This window comes from Erythranthe guttata, chromosome 7, assembly GCF_056151865.1.
Source record: "Erythranthe guttata isolate IM_541 chromosome 7, IM_541, whole genome shotgun sequence".
Classification (NCBI taxonomy): Eukaryota; Viridiplantae; Streptophyta; class Magnoliopsida; order Lamiales; family Phrymaceae; genus Erythranthe; species Erythranthe guttata.
This window is the reverse complement of record NC_142539.1, coordinates 5626494-5649444: the sequence shown is the minus strand read 5'-3', so window position 1 is coordinate 5649444 and position 22951 is coordinate 5626494. Positions and strand designations below refer to the sequence as shown.

At 33.6% G+C, this 22951-nt stretch overlaps 1 long non-coding RNA gene across 2 annotated transcripts; it reads right to left on the bottom strand.

Annotated features, from left to right (window-relative positions):
- Positions 1 to 12012: 12012 nt before the first annotated feature.
- LOC148769061 (uncharacterized) lies at positions 12013 to 14054 on the bottom strand. 2 transcript variants are annotated; one of them, XR_016032166.1, is made up of 5 exons: positions 13737 to 14054; positions 13408 to 13457; positions 13268 to 13295; positions 12770 to 12835; positions 12013 to 12239 (listed from the first exon to the last, which is right to left on the bottom strand). It is a non-coding gene; the product is annotated as an uncharacterized LOC148769061 (long non-coding RNA). The 2 variants fall into 2 exon arrangements; XR_016032165.1 differs by lacking the exon at positions 13268 to 13295 and having other exon boundaries at positions 12015 to 12239.
- Between the last annotated feature and the right edge of the window lie 8897 nt (positions 14055 to 22951).

Below are 22951 nucleotides of genomic sequence, written 5' to 3'. Positions count from 1 at the left end.
TTATTGCACATTGAAACTTATTTGTTTCTTCTTCCTTTTTTTTATAGAAAACGTTTGTTTTGGTGTTTTTTTAATTATTTTTTTTGTTTTTTTTCCCTTCCACCACTAACTTTTCTCTCATTTTGTATAGTACACATTACTTTTTTTTTTCTTTTACATTTTTTCTTTCATCCACCACTAAGCATGCTTTTTTTTTTTTCCCTTCCACCACTAACTTTTCTCTCATTTTTTATAGCACACGTTACTTTTTTTTTTCTTTTACTTTTTTTCTTTCGTCCACCACTAAGCACGATCTAAATCATTAGTTAACTGCTCATCGATCTAAATCATTAGTTAACTGCTCATCGTTTTTCTTTATTATTTCTCAATCTCAACTCCCATAAATTGATCTATATAAAGATGACACCAAGAATAATATTGTTCGAGGGCTTACGATTGCTCATTTATCAATTCTCATATATCAGTTCTTCTGTATCAATATTGTTCGACGGCTAAGCAAGAACGATATTTCCGATAATGAAGATTTCGATTGCTCCTATATCAATTCTCACGGTGTTCATTCTTTTTATTTCTCTCATCATGGTAATTTTCTTCTTCATAAACTTATATTTTTAACCATTTTTTTCTTCTTTTTTTCAGGCTAAAAAATATGCTATTCGATATACAGTCCGTAGTATACAAATTTATAGAGAAAATAATTGTTCATAGTGATTGTATATTGTACTTACTGATACTTGATAAACATAAACTGCATAATTGATAACAATTTCATAAATCGGCGTTATTGGACATAGCAAACTAAAATTTTAGTATTAAAATTTTCATAATTTATTGGTGAGTTATCGAAAACATAAATTATTAATTTGCTATATTTCATAAGTTATGAAATATTTATAGAAAACATGAATTTGTTGTTAACACTAAAAAAACATAAATTACTAGTGTTTATTATCGAACGGGTGAGTTATTAATTAGTGTTAACAATTTCATAATTGGTATTATTAGTTCTTCACTTTATTTTTTTATTTACTTCATTTGCATATATCTCTCTAATTAATCATGTCATATTTTTGAATTTGGCAAACATTGTCATTGAACAATGACCACTTCCCACCTTAATTATAATATTCCTAAGTTGTTCCATAAATGATCTCAATGCCACTCTTCGTTTTCGAGTTCTCTTTCATGTGTGTTTATTCTTCTTACAAGTGCACATTGATGTAGCCAAATATTTGTATTACCAATTTATATATTTTTTAAAATTATTTATTTACCTGCATTTATTTTGCGTTTTTTATAATATCCGTCAGTGCAACGCACGGAGCAAAGTACTTGTAATATATAATAACAAATTAATCATTAGGGTTAAATATAGTTTACACCCCTAAAATATAGCCTCTATAACACTTATCCCCTAAAGTATCGTTTGTAACACTTACCCCTCAAGCTGAATTTAATTTGTATTTTAAATCCTAATACCTTAAAATTTTCTTCTTTTATTTAAAAGAATAATTAAATTATACAACTAAAAATATATGTTGAAAATGCAATCTTTTGTAAGTTAAAAATGTTATCTTGTGTTGGGTACATATTTAATAAATAACATCTAAGTGTTATTTGTACCAATTAATCGAATATATTCATATCGATAAATTTTAAGTAATCAATACATAACTAATAGCAATCTTAAGTATTTAAGTTTAGTTTAATTCATTAATTTCTTAAAATGTATTTTCATTTTATTATTATACAATATATATTACTTTTTATTTTTTCCAATTATTTCATTTTAGTTACTTTTAATTTTTTTATGATCCAATAATTATTAGATTGTTATGTTTACTATGTTTTAAATTTTAAAATATAAAATCATTGATATTGAGGGGGTAAGTGTTACAAATAATACTTTCAAGGGGTAAGTGTTATATAGGCTATATTTTAGGGGTGCAAAGTGTATTTAACCCTAATCATTATATTCAAATTTTGAAATCACATTAAGTAATGTACTTGATGAGGGGATCAGTATCTCAAGATTTTTTTGATGGGGATCGTGCCCCTTGTTAGATATCATGGGTCGTAAGTATGTTAGGACCGTAGCCACGTTTTAAATGTAGGACCCGATGAAAACAGGTAGAGAAGTTTATGAAATCAAGCTGCCCAGGCTATATAGATCATCATAACATCTCTAAGTGTTCTCAGCGTTAATGTTGACTTGAGCTAATAATTGTGTAGTGAAAGAGCAATAACTGCGAGAGTAAGGGAAAACTTGTTTTATTCATTGATTGAAAATGTGAATGTTACAAGCCTACTTGAGGCAAAGGGAAATAAACATGTAGGGAGCGAATCGCCAAAATAACTAAACTTATACTAAGTAGTAGGTGTTTCGTCCAATTGATGTAGATATGTGAGGGGATGTATCATCCTTAGGGTAGGATAACCCCCCAGTTTAGGATGATGCAATCACTAACTATGTTCTGGGCTCAAGAGGCTCCAAGTGTCATTGACATCATTAAAAGTCCAGGGACGTAGAAGGAGATTGTCCATGAGATGTCGATGATTGTCGTCGGTCATCTCGTCGTCGGGTGTCGAAGTGATCTTCATTTCTTTTCCTATTGGGAGGAGCGAGGGCCGAAGCTTCTTCGATGCGCACGTGTTTCCCAGTGCGACTTAATAACTCCTCCAAAGTGGCTGGAGGTCTTCCTGCGATAGATTCCTTGAATCTAAATTGCTTCAAGTTTTGTTGAATGATTCCAGAGAGCATGCTTCCTCCCACGTTAGGAACTTCATGAGCTGCCTCCAAAAATCGTTTAATGTAGTTGCGGTCTCTGGGTGATAGTAAAGAGGTATGCGAGAGTTTTAGAGTACTCTTTGTTGATAGCGAAATAGTTGGTGAAGCGATCCGTCGGTTGCGAGAGAGCTTCAATTGACCCAGTGGGCAAAGAGTTGAACCAGCTTAATGCTCGTTAGGAGAGCGTTGTGCGGAACATCTTGCACATCACCGCATCAGTTGGGTCATACAAATCTGCTATGACGTAGAACTTTTCAAGGTGCTCATGTGGTCACTAGTTCCATCGAACTGCGGCAGACTCGAGACCTTTACCCGTTGGAGTAGTATCTCATTGAGTATTGCGACAGTGAAGGGACTGCGCCTTATTGGAGCAACTGCCCTTCCACCAATAGGATTACCTATATGGGGAAGGTGATTCGAGCGAGATACCTGACTGTTAATTTCATCATCTCCACCATTGTGTGGAGGAGCTCGTTGGCGAGAGCCGTTGCCTCTTGGAGGTGAACGTTGGTCTTGTTTCCCATTCGTGCATCATGGCGATAAGTAGATTATTGCATCCGAGACATAGAGTCTGAGATGGATACGTTATCCGGTGGCGGTGGAGGTCGTTGTGCCACGGGTGGAGCTGCAGGGGGAGCATTCACTCCCGTTGTGGCGATGTATTGTGACACTGCTTCAGTGGTAGCACGAGCTGAAGCCTCCGCAATCATGTATTGGAGGGCCTCTTCGGTGATCTGAACCGTTCGAGGAGCGGTGAGTTGTGGATCCTATAGGGGGTTTATCTGGACGTGACAAGGTGGATCCTGATTACAAGGAGGAAGTGGCAAGCCATAGCCTCCGCGAGGTGGGAGGTTTTTACCAGTGTCATGTTGTCTCCGAGTAGATGACTCAGGGACATCATGCGCGCTACATGATCTTGTATGCGTTTCCACTGACAGAGCCATTATGATGATGCTAGAAATAGATTACCTTAAATAAGTGAGGTAGGATGAGCTAGAAGAGCAAAGGGGATCACTGGCTCGCGAGCTATATGGTCCTGAAATACCTGCGAATAGAGAACACGTGAACTAGGCCGGGGGTAGATCCGGCGGAAACCCCTCTGTCGCTCAAGTCAAACGTGCGGATCATAGAAGTAATTGAGAGAATATAAATTATCGTATTGCTCATATAATAAGACGTACCTTAACAAATAAGTTAGAACATTTATTTATAGCTCGTCGATTGGGGTAGAGTTAATTTGTCGGGTCCGAACCTTATTTGAACGTGATTGGGTATTTGTAGTAGTGGTATTCTAAATCGGGCTCGTGACCCAATAAATAGAGAAATTGTAGGTGATAAGATAAAAATGTTTGTATTAGTATAGAGTATAGATATAAATGCTTCAAATCTTAAAAGAAAATTGGGGTGATAAGATTGATTATATAAGAAATCAACCTGAAAATACTAGTGTTATTCGTGTATTGGTTTTACTGAGCAACCTACGCATTTTTAATTCATATTTTTTGGTCGGATCAACCATCATCCAACCTATTAAAGTCGGGTCAGTAATTAAAACCATTCATGAATAGTTGGATCAGTTGATAGTAGATAATATAGTAAAACTCTTGATTGTTCAGATAATATCGAGCAACCAACTTAATTTCAGTTATTTAATATTTTTGGTTTAATTTCAAGTTTCTACTTTAAACTTCAAGCAATTCTCCCTAGTCTAATAATCTGACTAAAATTATTTAACAAAACCTAATTATTTAACTTGGCTTACTGAGGAAAAAAATAAATCTCGTGGATTATTATTGCCTTGGGAGTTAGAAAAGGAGGCTTGAATAGTTCATATATTTTTTATAAATATATTTTTTTATTCGTGGAATCAGAGAAAGTTTCAATATGTTATATATGCCCAATTTTTTTAGATTGCTCTATAGTATTTTTTATTTTATTTTTTTGTCGTGTATTGAACTAATTATGTTAATTTTAAAACATATTATGTGGCTTGAAATATTTGAATTCCTATTATATTATATCAATGTTGGTTGAGGTAGCAGACTAATCGGTCTTTGAAGTGAAGGCGGATCAATACCTTTATGATTTTGATGTAAAGATTTGAAAAACTGAGTTTTGGCCTGTGATGCGGTTTGAGACGGTCCAAAACGGTCCGAGGCAGTCACGACCTTAGAGGTGGGGCGGGTCAAATATTGATGGAAAAAATAGGTCAAAAATCGGTTTTTTTAATCCAAAAGAAAAAAAAAGTCCAGCTTTTAATAAATAAAAAATGACTTTATGTTGTGTTTTGTTTATATTAATTGCTATTTTCAAATGACCTAATGATATATTCTTGCAATGTTCGAGCATAATTTCGGATGCAGAAGATTTGCATTTTATTTATATTTTGTAATGATTTTCATGTGTATTATATGCTCTTGGTATTATTAAACTTTTGTTATGTGGTTAGTACTTATCGCCACAATTTTTTTAGTCTGCATAAATAAATTATACGAGACAAGAAAAATTGGAAACAAATGAATTTTATTAATCAAACGAAAATGAGTTACAATCTCCGGGATAATTCCCTTGATTTTTTTCTCCTAAATCGATTCAAGAGCTTAGAAGCTTTTTCTTGAATTGAATAAATATAAACAACACCTTGAATTAAAATATGTTATGAATTTGCAGTGGAAGCTTGAGACTTGATTTGTACGTCTATGTAAGTTTGTATTTGCATGAATCAGAGGTATCCTTTTATATGCAGGAGCTAGGTTTGTTCTGTAGCATGGGCTGGTGGAGCTAGATACCTGCCATTTGATTTATTCTGACTAAATATGAACCCAATTTAAATAATATTTATCTATATTTTCATGAACCGAAGGTCTCCTTTTATAACACGAGTGAGGTGACGGGTGACCACCGCCCCTTATCTCTAGTGTAGTAGTGTAGTACTGGACCTGCGGGCACATCCCTACCCTAAGAACTCTTCTTTCACGCGGAATTGAATTGTGACTTTGTAAGTATTTCTAAACTCTTCAAGTCTGCCCAGCAAAATAGAGAGAAAATAATCCATCGAAGTCTTTCCTCGGGAGTTAGATGCTATATCTAGTTATTTATACTGGGTCGTTTTTTATTATAGATCTGATTAAATAAGTATCCACTGAGCACACATACACATGCATGGGTATGTGCGATTATGTATAGATCTACGGTTGAAATTCGTACAGTGTAAACAACCAGATATAGTGTCTAATTATCTGTATTTCCTTATATACTTGACTCACTATTCTATAAATTAAAGCAAAATAGCAAAGTTTGTCTCACTTCAATATGCATAGGTACAAGGAAAAGATGAAGCGGTTCAGAAATATGGTTATTGTTATACTCACATTGCTTGGTTTTATGCTAATTCAAGGAACAACAATATTTCTAGGTAAGTATATTCGACTCTTGATTTGGTTTCACAGAACTGCTTCTTCCTAATTGAGGAAACATACCAACCTTCTTTAGAAGAGTTGGTACATAGTCTCTACTATTAGAGTAGATGTTTAGGGTTTGAATTATGCTTCTCTCCTACTTTTTCAACTTGTAACAGGATTTGAATTTCTCAAAAAGAAAAAAAAAAATTGAGGAAACATAAACTGAGATGACTATAGTGTGTCCATTTGACGGTTTTGCAAAAGAATGAACAAAGATACTCGAAACAAAAAAATATATAGTGTCCTTACCTCAGAAAAAAATAAATTTTAGGGACTTTTCTCTAATTGTCCCATAATTATAACCCATTTTTTTATATTTAACTTATAGATTGTAACGAAACTATTAGTGATATTTAATATGTTATACAGCTAAACTTTTATAAATTAATACAGTCAGCACTAGCAAAATTTTATTAATTTAGCGAACTATTAAATTATCGAAGTAATAATTTAATATATTTTCACTGAATCGGGACCAGAAGAAATTATTATTTAAGCGAGATTATTAATTTATCACGTATTAATTTATCGAGGTTCTCCTGTATGTTCAACTGTATATATCAAAAACAAAAAAACTGTATTAAATATCCAATAAATCAAAGAAAATATGTATATATTTTCTCATTTAATTAATGATTCTTGGGATATCCAATAAATCAAAGAAAATATGTATATATTTATGGTTCATTTTTTCTATAATTTGAAGAGCATGGGTCGGATCAAATACTAGATCCCGGAAGGCCAGCATGTCCTCCTCCACCGCCACCACGGCCGCTGCACGGGTCTCGCCCATGAATTAATAACTGAAAGACACAAAACTAGGGGTGAGCAAAAAAACCGAAAAACCGAACCGAAAAACCGAAAAACCGAGCCGTTTTAAACCGTACCGAATAGCAAACCGCATGTACGGTTTTTTATTTTTGAAATACCGAATTATTCGGTTCGGTATGGTGGGAAGGTAAATAACCGAACCGAAAAACCGAACCGAAACTATAAAATGACTTCATTTTATATAATATATGTATTATTTTACCCTAATATTTATTTTCTATATTTCAATTACTTGTCTCAGTCTAAGCATTTGTTCATAAATTGAGCCATTGTATTTTATTTATTTAGTAAGAAAAAATTTACTTGAGTTCATGGTGTTAATAATGTAGTAGATAAAAGTAGGAAAAAAAAATGAAGCATAATGCATCATCTAAATTACATCATCTAAATTACGTTAAGTCCTATGAAATTAAGGATTTTATATTTTCATTGCATTAGTAAGTTGTGAAAGTAATTGTAACTAGTAATCATGCCCGTGCGTTGCACGGGGTCGCATTCCACAAAAGGAAAAAAAATAATTGTTTAAATAAATGATAATAAAAATATATCAAATAATATTGAAATATATCTGTGAAATTCAGATTACAAAACTATTACTTGGGGTGTCAGACCGAGTTGGCTCGTACCTTCACAACAGCGGAACTTCCCCGACCTATTCAGCAGATGATTCGGATGGACCAGCTTGGATATCCATCCTTTCGACGACAGTCTCGCACATAGGTGCCATGCATTCCACGTTTTTATATTATTGGCAATTTATGAATTTTCGTGAACTTTACATGTTAGGGAGGGTTGGGGTGATTATGGATTGTTTGGGTCTATCAAGACTAGACTGTTTGTCGAATGGTGCCACACATTTCGCAGCCGTTATACCTGTTTCGCCCATTTTTGGCGAAAGTGTAAGTGGCCTCGGCTGTTGTGGTGAGGCGAACGGTCTACCTTGGTCTTCCCCGACCTTCTATGATCATTCCCACCCCGTCCTTTTTATTATTTGGGCCACCTGTTTTGCCCGTTTTCTTAACGTTTTGTTAGTTACCTAATGTCTTTTGTTTGTCAATTGCTATTATTAGCCATATGTTGGGCAGTAGCAATTTGAGCGAAACTCATTATGTACTTCTTAAATTTTGTTTTATAAACAGGTAGGGGGTCAAGCCTAACCCCCCACCCTCATCGGGTGTCGTTCTCTTGAAAAAAAAAAAAAAACTATTACTTTATTTTATAGTAGCATGTATTTTCTATCCTACAATCATGTTAAATAATAAACTATATAAATTTAGCAAAGGGAACGGCAATTTTAAATACATTGTTTCTCATTTCAATACCGATTAGATAATAAATAGGTGATGACATTTGTACTTGTAATGAAAATCAATATCACACAAACATAAAAAATCTCATTTTTCTTTCTTTATTTCCACACACAAACCGGTAACACCCCTTCTACTCATATTTCTTCTTCCTTCTCCTTCTTCTTATCCTCATGCTTTTTCTCCTGATTTTTCTTCTTCTTCTTCTTCTTCTTCTTCTTCTCATTCTTCTTCTCAATCTCATTCTTCTTCTCATTCTTCTCATTCTTTTTCTTCTTCTTCTTCTTCTTATTCTCATTCTTCTTCTCAATCTCATTCTTCTCATTCTTCTTCTTCTCATTCTTTTTCTTCTTCTTCTTCTTCTTCTTCTTCTTCTTCTTCTTCTTCTTCTTCTTCTCATTCTTCTCATTCTTCTCATTCTTCTTCTTCTCATTCTTCTTCTTCTTCTTCTTCTTCTTCTTCTTCTTCTTCTTCTTCTTCTTCTTCTTCTTCTTCTTCTTCTTCTTCTTCTTCTTCTTCTCATTCTTCTTCTTCTTCTCAATCTCATTCTTCTCTCATTCTTCTTCTTCTTCTTCTTCTTCTTCTTCTTCTTCTTCTTCTTCTTCTTCTTCTCATTCTTCTTCTTCTTCTTCTTCTTCTTCTTCTTCTTCTTCTTCTTCTTCTCAATCTCATTCTTCTCTCATTCTTCTTCTTCTTCTTCTTCTTCTTCTCATTCTTCTCATTCTTCTTCTTCTCATTCTTCTTCTTCTTCTTCTTCTTCTTCTTCTTCTTCTTCTTCTTCTTCTTCTTCTTATTCTTCTTCTTCTTCTTCTTCTTCTTCTTCTTCTTCTTCTTCTTCTCAATCTCATTCTTTTTCTCATTTTTCTTCTTCTCAATCTCATTCTTCTCTCATTCTTCTTCTCATTCTTCTTCTTCTTCTTCTTCTTCTTCTTCTTCTTCTTCTTATTCTTTTTCTTCTTCTTCTCATCCTTCCCCTCCTGCCTTCTTCTTCTTCTTCTTCTTCTTCTTCTTCTTCTTCTTCTTCTTCTTCTTCTTCTTCTTCTTCTTCTTCTTCTTTTTCCTCCTTCTGTTTTTTCTTCTTTTCTTCTTCTTTTCTTCTTCTTCTCCTCCTCCTTCTTCTTCTCATTCTTCTCCTTCTCCTTATTCTTCTTGTTCTTCTTCTTTTTCTTCTTCTTCTAAATAAATAATTGTATTGTTTACTTGTAAAAAACAATTGCTTACGTTGAGATCATGGTGTTCTAACTTCGAGTTAGTAGGTGGTTAGAGTGGATAAGAAAAATCCAAAAAAAACAAAAAAAAATTTAGAAACACTGTAATTAGAGTGGAGTGGAATTATACCACTACCTAAAATAATAAGAAAATATTAAATGTTCTAAAATTATATATTTATTGAAATTAAATAATTGAGAACATATCACATTATGAGAAAAATCGTAAATAGATGGATAAATAATATTGAAAACTTGGTGAATACAATTAAAAAAATGTTGTGATATTGTGCAACAAAGAACCGAGAGGGGGAATGTGGAAAAAAAAATAACTGCCCCTAGAACTACCAAAATATAAATAAATAAATAAAAGAAAATTAAAGAAAAAACTACCCAATAAAAGCATAAAAAAGTTAAATGACAAAATTGTCATTAGGTTTAGGTCTAGGGTTATAGGTCAAAATATCTTCTTTTTATATATAATATATCAATTGAGAGGAATATAGCTAAGATACTTTTCTCTAATTATTTTTGGGAGGGGGTGTTTCCTTAACTATATTTCCTAGGTGAGGGGTTTTCTCTAATTTTTCCTATTATTAAACATTGCTTACTCACGTGTAGTCCTATTATTGTGGAATATATTATTCCGTCCTACAATAAATATATAAATTTCGAGTCTTATTATAACAAAACTATGTTGAACAATAAAAAAACAGATTTGAAATAACATTTTTTTGTTTATTTTCCATCTAAATAAACTGAACCAATATACTTAAATTATTAGAATGTTTAAAGTGATGATCCAATTTTCCATCCCAATGCGGATGGAGTTGCACGCTACATTTATTTATTTATTTTTTATGAGCGTTGGACTTCTACTTGGAAGATCACCTATTTAATAAAATATTTAAGGGAAACAGAAGATATATAGGGCTCTTTTGGTTGAGTAGTTTGGATAGATACTTCTACTTGGAAGATCACCTATTTAATAAAATATTTAAGGGAAACAGAAGATATATAGGGCTCTTTTGGTTGAGTAGTTTGGATAGATAGGTAGGGATGAGATATCTAATATTGGGATTAAAATGTTGATGAGTAAATACAAATATTACTTTTGGTTTGTGGTATTGTCACGTGTATGTTAATCACTTGATGAACAATTTCATGTTTTGTTTTGTTGATTTTACTGTCTTATTTGGGATTAGTTGTAAAATATCCGAAAATGCCCTTAATGATATAATTTGATATGCCCATCTTCGTCTTCTTTAGATCCCCAATTGCAAAACCCAGATAACCTACCAATTTCCGCCATAATCTTTAATTGACTATGTATTAAATTGTAAACTAAATAGATAAGGCAGAGAAAAAAAATTAAAATAAAATATGCAACTATATTAGACATTCTATTATCCCAATTATTAAGTAGTTAAGTGCAGAGATTCCATTAATGAAGAAAAGCATAGCATCAGAAATCATATGTATGTCCTTATCTTCTTCTCTCTCTTTTACCCCTTTCGAAATCCTAAGTGGAACACATTCAACACACGATTTATAATGAACCTGTACAGATTTCTCGAATCCGAGTACCACGGCATCTCGATATTCAGCTGTATTTGATGATCTGTTGTCGCATAATTAAGTTCTGAATACTCGCCAGGTCTTAATCGCATAAGATTATTCGAAGCGTTAATGGAGGGCTCTTCAACGGCGTCTTTTGGCCGCGACGGAGGACAGTCGGGAGCCGTGGGAGGTTGCTAATGTGGAAGCCAGTTCCCACCTCTCAAAAATTAGGGCTCATCGGTGAAGACAAAGTTGAGAAGAAAAACGACTATTTATATGTGATAAATTTGTAGTTGTTGTATGTTTGAAGGGCATTTTCGACATTTCATACGTATCACATGATGGGAGTATTTCGGTGATAACTTGTCAAGCCAAATTTGGCTTGACAACTAATAATTCGATTGAGGGATAAAAATGGTGGGGTCATTTGTCAAGGTTTGAGAAAACATCCAAACCAAATGTTGTACTAAAATGTACTATTTATCCCATCAAGGCTAATAATGCCAACCAAAAGAGCCCATAGTTAACTTAATAATTTTCATAGCAATTGTTCATACAAACAATAACTAACCAATAAACATCATAGAACATTTAGCAGGAATTTATTGAGAAACAGATTTACCGAAAAATAAAAACCCTTTTGTTTAGAAGATTCAAAGTTGAACATAGGAATTTCGATAAATTAGTAGTGTATGTGGAAACTGGAAAGCAAATCCTCCAAAGTGTGCAGGAATTTATTCTGAAAATTTTATTCTTTGCACCACTCGAACTTCCATCACCATCCATCAATCTATATCTAAATATATGTATATATTCCTACACACAAAACCCATAAAATTTCCCAATCAATACATAACGAAAAACATAAAAAAGGACAATAACTAATGCAAACTCGATATTATGCAAAAAATAATATCTCAACACCCTAAAAGTATGTAATAGGAAATATAAAAGCAAGTGAGCCTTTTTTTTTTGGCCATGAACGTAACCTGATAAGATTCTAAACAGAATCATTCCATCAATGGCCTGCGTCAAGCTCATCCAATCCCGTTCCCCCCGTTCTATTAATTCAGATTGTTCAAACCTGAAATTAGAACATATTTTTTTTAATAATAGTATAATATGTCAAATGATTATATTCAAAAGGTAATAGCATGTAAACCATATATCACTCTAATAGCTATAAACGAAATATGAGAGCAGCATTAACACTCATTGTATATCCGCTCAGCTTCCTTTTCACACTCTAATATTATAGATGTGCTCATGCAGAGAGTACTATAATGTTATAATGTATATATAGTCTAAAATTCGCCACTCTATGTATGATATTAATATAATGGACTTCTTTAAATCTCTCTGTTGACAATAATATCTAATCTAAAATTTCCTAGGAACAACAAAAGGTTAATAAAAATAAAGATTCTCATAGAAGAAGTTTCTTATGTTCTCGCATGATAAAAGAAAGAAAAAAGATCTCTTCGGAAGATTTTTTTCTTAATATGTTTAATGTAAAATTTATCTCAAAAATTAAAAGAGATATAATGAGAACTCTAATTTATGGCACATAACATGAAAGTGAAACAAATAAACAAAAAATCATCCGTAGGTTACCTGCTAATAAATTGCATCAGAAGCTCTATCCAACCACGTATTGGATGCTGATACAAATAGCATTGCCTGCAAGAGATATTTAGAATGTGTTAAATAAGTATCCAAACAAAATTCAGTTATGAACTGTATTTATTATGTGAACAGTGTTGCTACATATTTGATGGCGGCAAAAAAAAAATGATATTTTGTCTGTGTAAATTATTCCTTACAAAATCATATAGGAATTACAGTCGAGAGTAAGAAAAATGCTTATCTCCATAATCCCATTTAACAATCGAAGAAAAACAAAAAAATGATCTTCAAAAGATAAGGAATAAACGATCAGGAATCGACAACTTATCCAATAATGAACATCATCTCAGAAATTAATATGAGGACAACAGCGATATTTCAATGAAAGAATGCTGCTATGGAACTTCGCAAACTTTGATACAAAATTGAAGTCGCGTAAGTAATTAGAACTTCGCAAACTTTTTGGAGGAAGAAGAAGGAACATACAGTGGAAAGATTATGTGTTTTAACAAACCTGCAAGAAAGCAAAATGCATTCCACAAACTTTAAACCACTATAAACAACATAAAATTTGAATATGTTAAAAAAATGGCTACTATGGGAGATTGTAAGCAAAGAAGATATACCTTCTACGTCGGTTGTTAATTGTCGATGAAAGGGGAAAGAAAAAATTAACCTGCAGTGGAAAGAAAAAAAATTAAGAAAACAGAACTACATAAAATAAACACATACGAATTCCGGAAACCTTTGAGGACCTTGACATATAATTTAAATTATCGCCACCAACAAAAACATGCGAAAAAGCAAAACACAAACCATATGTTCTAAGCAAGCTTAAACAAAATATGAATCTAAAAAACAAAAAAAAAAAAATAACAGAGCAAGGGAAAAGAATACGTAAATCTAAATCAGATACGACAATAAATGATTTGCAGGGAAATAGAAGTGTTTGAACCTATTGATAAGCAAGAATATTGAGAATGGAGCATCATTACCACCGCAAACTCTATATTTTGTTTGTGGGAGATAAAGAAGGGAATTAACTATTAAGCAGTGGTGTCAAAAGCCGATGGAATCTCACAGGGAATCTATAAAATTTCTACGATGATAAAGGAGAGGTTTTTCATATAAAGAATTGAGATGGGATCGTGTCCTTGATGAAGATCGTGGTTGCAGTCTTGCAGAGGTTAATGAAAGATCGTGTGTTTAGTTTTTGCTGCAACCGTTGAAGAAAGATCGTTATTCAGTTTATTGGTAACCATGAAATAAGGAATTTTTTATTTATTTTTTACTTATTGAGAAATGAAAAAACTGCTAACATATGAATTGTCAAAAGTACCCCTAGGTTTAGATTTAGGGTTGTAGGTCAAAATATCTTCTTTTTATATATAAGATTGTATTTTTTTGTTTGTACAACTTGAATATATATTGACACTTGAACCGAAAAATAACCGAAACCGAACCGAAAAAAACCGAAACCGAACCGAAACCGAAAGAAACCGAACCGACAAAAAACCGACATACACGGTTTTTAATTTCACAAAAACCGATACATTCGGTTCGGTTCGGTTTTTGGCTAAAACCGAACCGAACCGACCCGTGCACACCCCTACACAAAACATAGAAAAACTCCGGCTGTGTTTGGAAATATTTGGAGGATATTTTCATTTCATTTTATTTTAAGAAAATAATTCAAAAAAGAAGTCATATTTACTTGTATTATAGATGTAGTTTACATAAGACATATAACATTTTATGCTGTAATAGTTAAATATGTAAAAGTATTGAAACAAAGAAAAGAAAAATGTGAAATGAAGTAATTCAATTTGTAATTAATGAAGATATTTTCATCAAACTGATCAATTCATAAATAGCTTACTATTTTCTAGGATCCAGTTACATTAAAGTTATTCGTATTCCTGTGGGTGAATAATTGTAAACACTTGGTACCAAGTTATCTTTGTTGTTTTAGATACAAGCTATAGAGCACGGATACAGGGACGGGGACACGAGAAAACGGACAGGGGGAAATCCCATTTTCGAAAAATTGGATACAAGAACGTGAGGAAATATGTAAATGTTAAAAATATAAGGATACATTTATAAATTCTAAAGATATTATAACATTAACATATACTAGTAACTATACCCGTGCGTTGCACGAGGTATCATTAAAACAAACGAAATTAAATAATTGAGAATAAATAACGCCACACGATTGAACAATCAATTCAAACCTAAGGTTCCACAGCTTGTCGAAGTCCAACATATCGTCACTTGCCATATCTTCGTTGTTTCAGAATCCTCAAGAGTCAAGATTCATATTTGGAAAAATTGTGACAGAGTGTACAAAACTGTGTAGTACATCTGAGAAGAGTCAAAGAAAGACCGTCTCACAATTTAATTTTGGCAAAATTTATATTCTTTCATTATAAAAAAGAAATAATTAACATAGTAGTAGATTTATAGAAATAAGAGGTTCCTCAAGCTACGGTCATTGATGGAATATGACCAACAATTGCTCGTTTCCGCATACAACCAAGAAGAATCGTTCATTGCCCTATTTATCCATTAAAATACAAAATATGTTTTAAATTATGAATTTTGAACGCAATGCTCAGTTCATTAACTCGAAAAAATATTTTCTCTTAAACTGCTCATTAAAAAACTTTGAAATTTAAACACAACTTGGAGAAATATTTTCTCTTGAACTGTTCATAAAAAGGAGTAGAAATTTAAATACAACTCAGAAAAATATTTTCTCTTTAAAATGTTCATCCAAAAATATTGAAATTTAAACACAACACCACTTTTCGTAATACAGCATGAGAAGTCAACTGCTCTAAATTCGTACGCATAACATATTTCCGATAAGATCTTTTGTGAGATGAAGAATTGTGCAAGTCTAAGAGAAAATCAGTTAGAATTATTAAATCATCTACAACTTCTTCCAAGTACATGCTATTGTGATTAAAAAAGAAAAAGAAAAAAGGAACGCAATGGTTAGAAGTATAAAAACAGAGACTTTAGTAAATAAGAAATACACAAATTATAAACATTTAGACCAATTTTTCTGGAAAGTAATTTATTCCATTACTACCATGGGAATTCTTCCTCATCGGTGCGTTTATTTTCTCTATCGGCAGTGTAGGAAATGTCCCACTGATACACTGGTTTTATTTTTAGGAAACATTTAGACAAATTATATATATATATATATATTGGTAAAAGAGGATCACATATTCGCTGGCATTGTCGCTTAGATTGCTAGTGAAGAGACGATACTCCCAAGGAAAACACTCGAAATCAGGTCGGCAACAGTTAGGAATCTCATATCATAAGTTCATGCATACATGTCTGCTTTATGTCTTTTTTTTTAAAAAAAAATTAAATAATACATAAAACAACTGAATATTCATGCGCAGATACAAATTTGAAGTTGCAAAATCAATTCCAGGAATAAACGGAGTCGAAATCTCAAATAAAGCATCACCAAAGAACTTGTTTTGCAATCAAAATGAGCATGAAAGTACTAAATATCAAAAATACTTTGGGGAAGACGATTTCATCAAATAATAAAAAAACGCTGCTATATAGGTTCGCAATCCCGAATACACATTCGAAGTTGCAAAACCAACACAGGAAAAAATGTATTCGAAGTTTCATGATAAACCATCACGGATGAACTTTGTTTGCAACAAAAAAAGGCAATATTATTCAATAATAATTGCGCAAGGCAAAATATATATATATATATATATATATATATATATATATATATATATATATATATATATATATATATATATATATATATATATATATATATATATATATATATATATATATTGCTTGAGATAATCAAAAAATGTGAAATACCACTATTTGAAAAAGAAAATCAAGCAATAGAATATGTTATTTACCAATATAATCAACAGGATTTCTTCGACTGCAAAAACATCTAGTAAGCCAATGAGCATCTAATTCGTTGTGAAACAACATTTGAGGACAACACATAGAAATTAATTGAAGATAATCACATCGTCGTATATTTTCGGATACTTTCCAGAGTGTAAACAAACACGTAGAAATCAAACTAACAAAATTCATAATAGATACCAACAGTGGCGGATCCAGGACGAAAATTCAGGGTATGCCGACTGTGCCGAGTCCAAGAATTTACTGTATAGTGGGGGTTAAATTTTCGGGGGTTCGGGGGCAGCGCCCCCGGAAAAAAAAAATTTGAACCTTTTTTTGTTGGATAAATTAGGAGAAGGGAAAAAAGAAATTGAAACTTTTTATTTTATTTTTTTGGATAAATTAGGAGAAGAAAAAATTTGGGACTTTTTTTGTATATTTTGAATTTTGGGTGGACTAAATAATAATATAGATATAATATAATGTGTTTTTGGGAAGAGGTGCTAAAAAAACAAGAAAAAATTTAGGACTTTTTTTGTATATTTTGAATTTTGGGTGGACTAAATAATAATATAGATATAATATAATGTGTTTTTGGGGAGAGGGGCTAAAAAGAAAAGGAAAAAAGTTAGGACTTTTTTTGTATATTTTGAATTTCGGGTGGACTAAATAGTAATATAGATATAATATAATGTGTTTATGGGAGAGGGGCTCAAAAGAAATTTAGACAAAAAAATTAAACAATACATTTTTGTTCCATAATGGAGTCGAACTCATGCCCTCAACTATTAACTTGGAGATCTTTGCCATTAAGGCAAATTTATTTTCATTTTTTGGGGTGGTCCATGGCATACTTGGCCACCCCCTAGATCCGCCCCTGGATACCAACCTTCGAATATTTTTCGAGGGTAAAAACCTGGAGTCCGATAGGTGTGCATACAAATGTTGTAACCTTAAGACCTCATATTTTGCTCCACAATGCAACCAAACAGACACTAAAAACAATTCAAGAAGGGACAAAATCCAAAAAGGTCATGATAAAGGGAAACTGTAAAAAAATAATGGGCCAGCGAAAATAGCAGCAACATCACAAAAAGAATAATATCAAAAGATGCATCGACTGAAATGTATGAGAGTGAGAGAGATTTTACGGCTAGGGTTTTCCAGAGTCAGCCGTCGAAGGATCTGCAGCAAGAGATTACAGATGGCGTCATGGATATTAGGCTGGAACTCTACGTTTTTTTTATTTGTTTTTATGGTATTTCATTCGCTATGTAGTGGAGGATTACGTGGGATTGTGGGGAAGTTGTAGGAAAACGTTTTGGATGTGGAACAACATAAAAGTTGATGATTTTTTTCTAAGGATCCAATTTTTATCAACAAAGTGAGCTGTAAGGACCAAGTATCCAAATTCTGGATGGAAGTCCACATATCACTTGTGAGGCATACACGTGTGGAACTTTCACTCAAATAGGTTCTCAATTTTTCTTTTTCTTCAAAAAATATCTCATAACAATCTTTTGTAATCGTGGGCCTGGAAACCAGATGAAACTTAGGTTGCACCTCGGAGCAAAAAGCTTTAAAACCGGCCTTCTCAACAATACAAAACGGAAGTTCATCCATTATAATCATTCTAGCTAGCCAAAGCCTTACGACTCTTGTCTTGGTCGAACTTCCAACTACTAAGTGCACCAGTAAATAAAGAAATAGTTGCTTGTGACTTGTCTCTTAACTCAGCAGGTAATTCTTTGCACTTATCTCTATGACTCCACAACTTATTTGTCCCTATTGCAGTAGGAGAATATATTACCTTACCAAAAAACTTGCACTTACAGTTTCCAAGCCATTTTTTAGTCTCCTCATCATTAACCTTGTCAAAGTAATTCCACACCTCAGATCGACCGTGGTGACCGGAAAGCCCCGACTTTCCGCAAAGTTTTTGCTTTTTCTCCGGCATGTTTGCGGTGTTGGCGTTAGGAGCGTCAATACTTGAAGCCATAATTGACATACTGTAGATAAAAAAAATTAAAAAAAATGCTAATATTAAAATTCTAATCTTCCATATTCAAACCATCAAATATGGAAGAGCACTGACAAGTAGAAATTGGATGGTGAAATCAATGAGAAGAGTTGCACCGGTATTTGATACTCACGAGTAAAAATTGCTTGGTGAAGAGAACAAGCAGAGGCGGTGAAAAATATGAAAAGCGGTAGTGAATAAAGTCAAAAGAACGTGAATGATAACAATTATATGGAAACTTGGGCTAGGGTCTTAGACTCTTGAGACTCGTAGTCATAGGCTTTTATTTGGGCCTGAATGGGTATTTACATTTTTTATATAATATATATCATAAATTATGTTATAAAAATACTATATATATATATATATATATATATATATATATATATATATATATATATATATATATATATATTAAGGGGTGGAAATCGGACGGAATGGATCGAAATATTTTTTTCGGAAATTTCCAATTTTTTTCGGAAGTTAAAAATATGTTCCAATTTTCGTTCCAAAAAAATCGGAATTTCAAAATCCATTCCAATTTCGGAATCGTCGGAATTTCGGAATATTCGGAAACTGCATTAACTCTTAATTTTTTGTTCCAAAATCGGAAATAATGGTAATTTTTATAATTTTTCCCTAATATTTTCGTAATTTTACAGCAAAATGCAAGAATCCAAAACGAATATCAATAAGATGAAATGTAAATACTTGTAATAACAACATAATCAGTTTATGAAAGCAAAGATAATTCTTGCAAATTTTCAAAAAGAAAAAGGAAATGTAAACATAGTTAATCGAAAATCGGAATATCGGAAATCGGAATGAAAAAAAAAGGTTCCAAATTCGGATATTTTCGGATCGGAATTGGCGGAATTCGGAAATTCCGTTCGAATTTCCACCCCTAGTTATAAATGAAAATTCATTGAATAATTTTGTATTAGTTTTATGTAGAACTTTGAAGGAAAGGGAATTGGCGAGTGGAAAAAGATACGAGTGTGTGAGATCAAAAGAGAGGAAAAGCTAAATTGTGCGAGACATGAGATATTATCATCGAGTTATACACGTAAGCGAGTGGTGTGGAAATTTTCTATTTTTTTAACACTATTTTTATAGTATTTTGAACAAGTCCGAGAAGGATAGTAAAAGATAAGTGATCGAACAACTTAGTATGTCGGCAATGGAACAACGCTTCCAGCCTCTGAGAGACTCCATGATCGAATGGAAGGACTTGAAGACCAAATATATAAACTACATGGGGGTCGACATGTTCTGGAGCCAAACTCTTAATGTATATTCTTGTAGAATAAGTTAGGGATTTGATTTGATATGCTTTACATAAGTTAGGAGATTTGATTTCATTGTAATTAGTTATTTCCTTGTATAGCTTTCTCTTTATGTGTATAAATAGTGACTCCTATGGAGAAGAATACATATCAATTTTTCCTCAAGTCTCATAACATGGTACCAGGAGTCAATCTCTGATCTTCTAGCTATTTTTGGTTTCCTTGTGGTGTTTTCATCTTCTTCATTTTTCGCATCCGTCGAAACACCATAAAACCACTGATGTAAGTGCGTCATCGCTCCGATCGAGATTCTGATCATACCATCAAGATCGTCGTTAAACGATCTACTCATCGGTGGAAACCAGACTGCCATCGGAGACCACACGCACCCTCACGCGCCCCCAGAAGGTCATGCGCGTAGTTTCACGCGCTACCGTACGGCCGCTGAAGAATTCCACGCGCCCGAAGTGTGGTTTGGTTGCATCTCTGTGACGTCATCCTCATGTCATCACTGACATCATCGTTCTCTAGCACTGACGTCAGCAGTGTTTTGTCATCGCTGAGTCAGCTCATCACATCAGCGCCAGTCATCTATTGACTTTGACTTTTAGGTCATTCTTGCTCGAGTTTTCGCATAGATTTCAGTTTTTACGTCCGTTTTATGAAAAAAAAATATGGACAAAAGAGACAATTTTTGCCCTCGACCCATCAACAATAGTATACTCTAGAGGGAACCAAGAATTACTTATCATGGTCTCAAGCTATGCAAAGTTTTCTTAAAGGTCGAATGATTTGGCAATATTGTACTGGTGCAATCACTATTCTTGTTCAAGCGAAAGATGAAGCATAATCTGCCTTTGTTGGTCGTACAATTGAGTAGACAGCCACAACCATATGATTCTTACATGGCTCAGAAATACTTCCATTCCTTCAATTTCCAACTTATTGGGCAATTATGACGATGCCAAATCGGCATGGGACATGTTAGCGAGACGGTATTCGACTTCTCATGGATCTATGAAATATCAGTTGGTTGTCCAATTGCACCAACTTCGCCAAGAACCAGGGCAATCCATCAATGATTATTACGATCAGTTTCGCATATATGGGACAAAATTGATTTGTCTGAACCAGCTTGGGTGTGCCCTAAAGATGCTCAACTTTGTGTTGTTTTTCCGAGACGAATTCCGTCTTTATGAATTTTTAATGTCTCTTGACAAAGCATTTGAACCAATCCGAGGTTAGCTTCTCAATCGTAGTCCATTTCCATCTCTTGATTATGATGTTAATGAGTTGGTACAAGAAGAAACACGTCTTGCAACTTTTCAAGTGAAAATAAGCTCAATGTCCTCGCAGTTGCTCCACCTATCATGATCATCACAGAGCAACCTTCTCATTTAAGGTTTGATGCCTCCAACAGTCGGTGTAGACAATCCATCAAAAGGTTTTGCAATTACTGCAAACGCCCGGGCCACACCATTGATACATGTTATCGTCGTAACAAATCCACCGTTGTTGTTACCGAGTCCATTCCGCCAATGACTTCCAACTCAGCTGTGTCTCAGTCATCTGGATCCATTATACATCTTTCCTCTCCTGAACTACAAGATATAATAGCTCAGGCTATTCGTATGGCTGGTAATGCATCTCTTTCCACTGCTCTATCAGTCTTGCCTGGTAAGTCTCAAACTTGGCTTTTCGATTCTGCATGTTGCAACCATATGACCCTCACTCATCCTTGTTTTCTAAACTTGAACCTGCTTCACACCCTTTAAATATTCACATAGCAAATGGTTCCACTTTACATGGCAAAAACTTAGGGTCTGTTTCAACGTCCAATATATTTGTTCCCGGTGTTTTTCACATTCCTGATCTATCTTATAATCTATTTTTCGTGGGACAATTAGCTGAACTAGGCTATCGTCTTACCTTTCATTACTCTGGATGTATTGTACAGGATCCGAGGACGGGACAGGAGCTTGTGACCGGGACTATAATTGGGCGTATGTTTCCCGTGGATAACCTTTGTCTTCCACCTGTTGCTCTCATCTCTGTTGTCGTTGTTGTTGTTGCATCTAGATATTCTTCACCTTCTCTTGTTTTATGGCACTCTCGTCTTGGTCATGCACCCACACCTCGTCTTCAACATTTAGCTTCTAAAGGTCTGTTAGGTTTTGTGTCTAACGAACATTTTGATTGCACCTCGTCTCAGTTGGGAAAACAACTAGTCTTACCATTTAATACGAGTACCTCTGTTTCTAATAAAAAAATTGACTTAATTCATTCTGATGTTTGGGGACTTCCCCCATTACTAGTATTGGTGGCTCTAGAAATTTTGTTGTCTTTATTGATGATTATTCTCGCTATAGTTGGATTTGTTTCTTATGAAATCTCGCTCAGAATTATTGTCAATATACAGTAATTTTGCAAAAATGGTTGAAACTCAGTTTTCACAGCATATTAAAACTTTTCGATATGATAATGCTCTTTAATATACTCAAAATGCCTTTCAAAATATCCTCCGATCATATGGCATTGTCCACCACCTTACTTGTCAAGGGACCTCTCATCAGAATGGTCGAGCCGAGCGAAAACTTCGTCACATTCTTGACACTGTTCGTGCTCCACTTCTCTCTGCAAAAATTCCCTACCCATTCTGGGGTGAAGCTGCTTTGAATGCAATTTATGCTATCAATCGTTTGCCAGGTCCTGTTATCCAAAATGAAACTCCATACAAGCGACTCTTTATGAAATCTCCAGGCTATCATCACCTCCGCTCTTTTGGTACAACTTGTTTTGTTCTTCTTCAACCACACGAACACAATAAACTCGAGCCTCGATCTAGAATTTGTTGTATTCTTGGTTATGGAGAAACTCAAAAGGTCTATCGGTGTTATGATCCTATCTCTCATCATCTTCGTGTCTCTCGTCATATTGTCTTTTGGG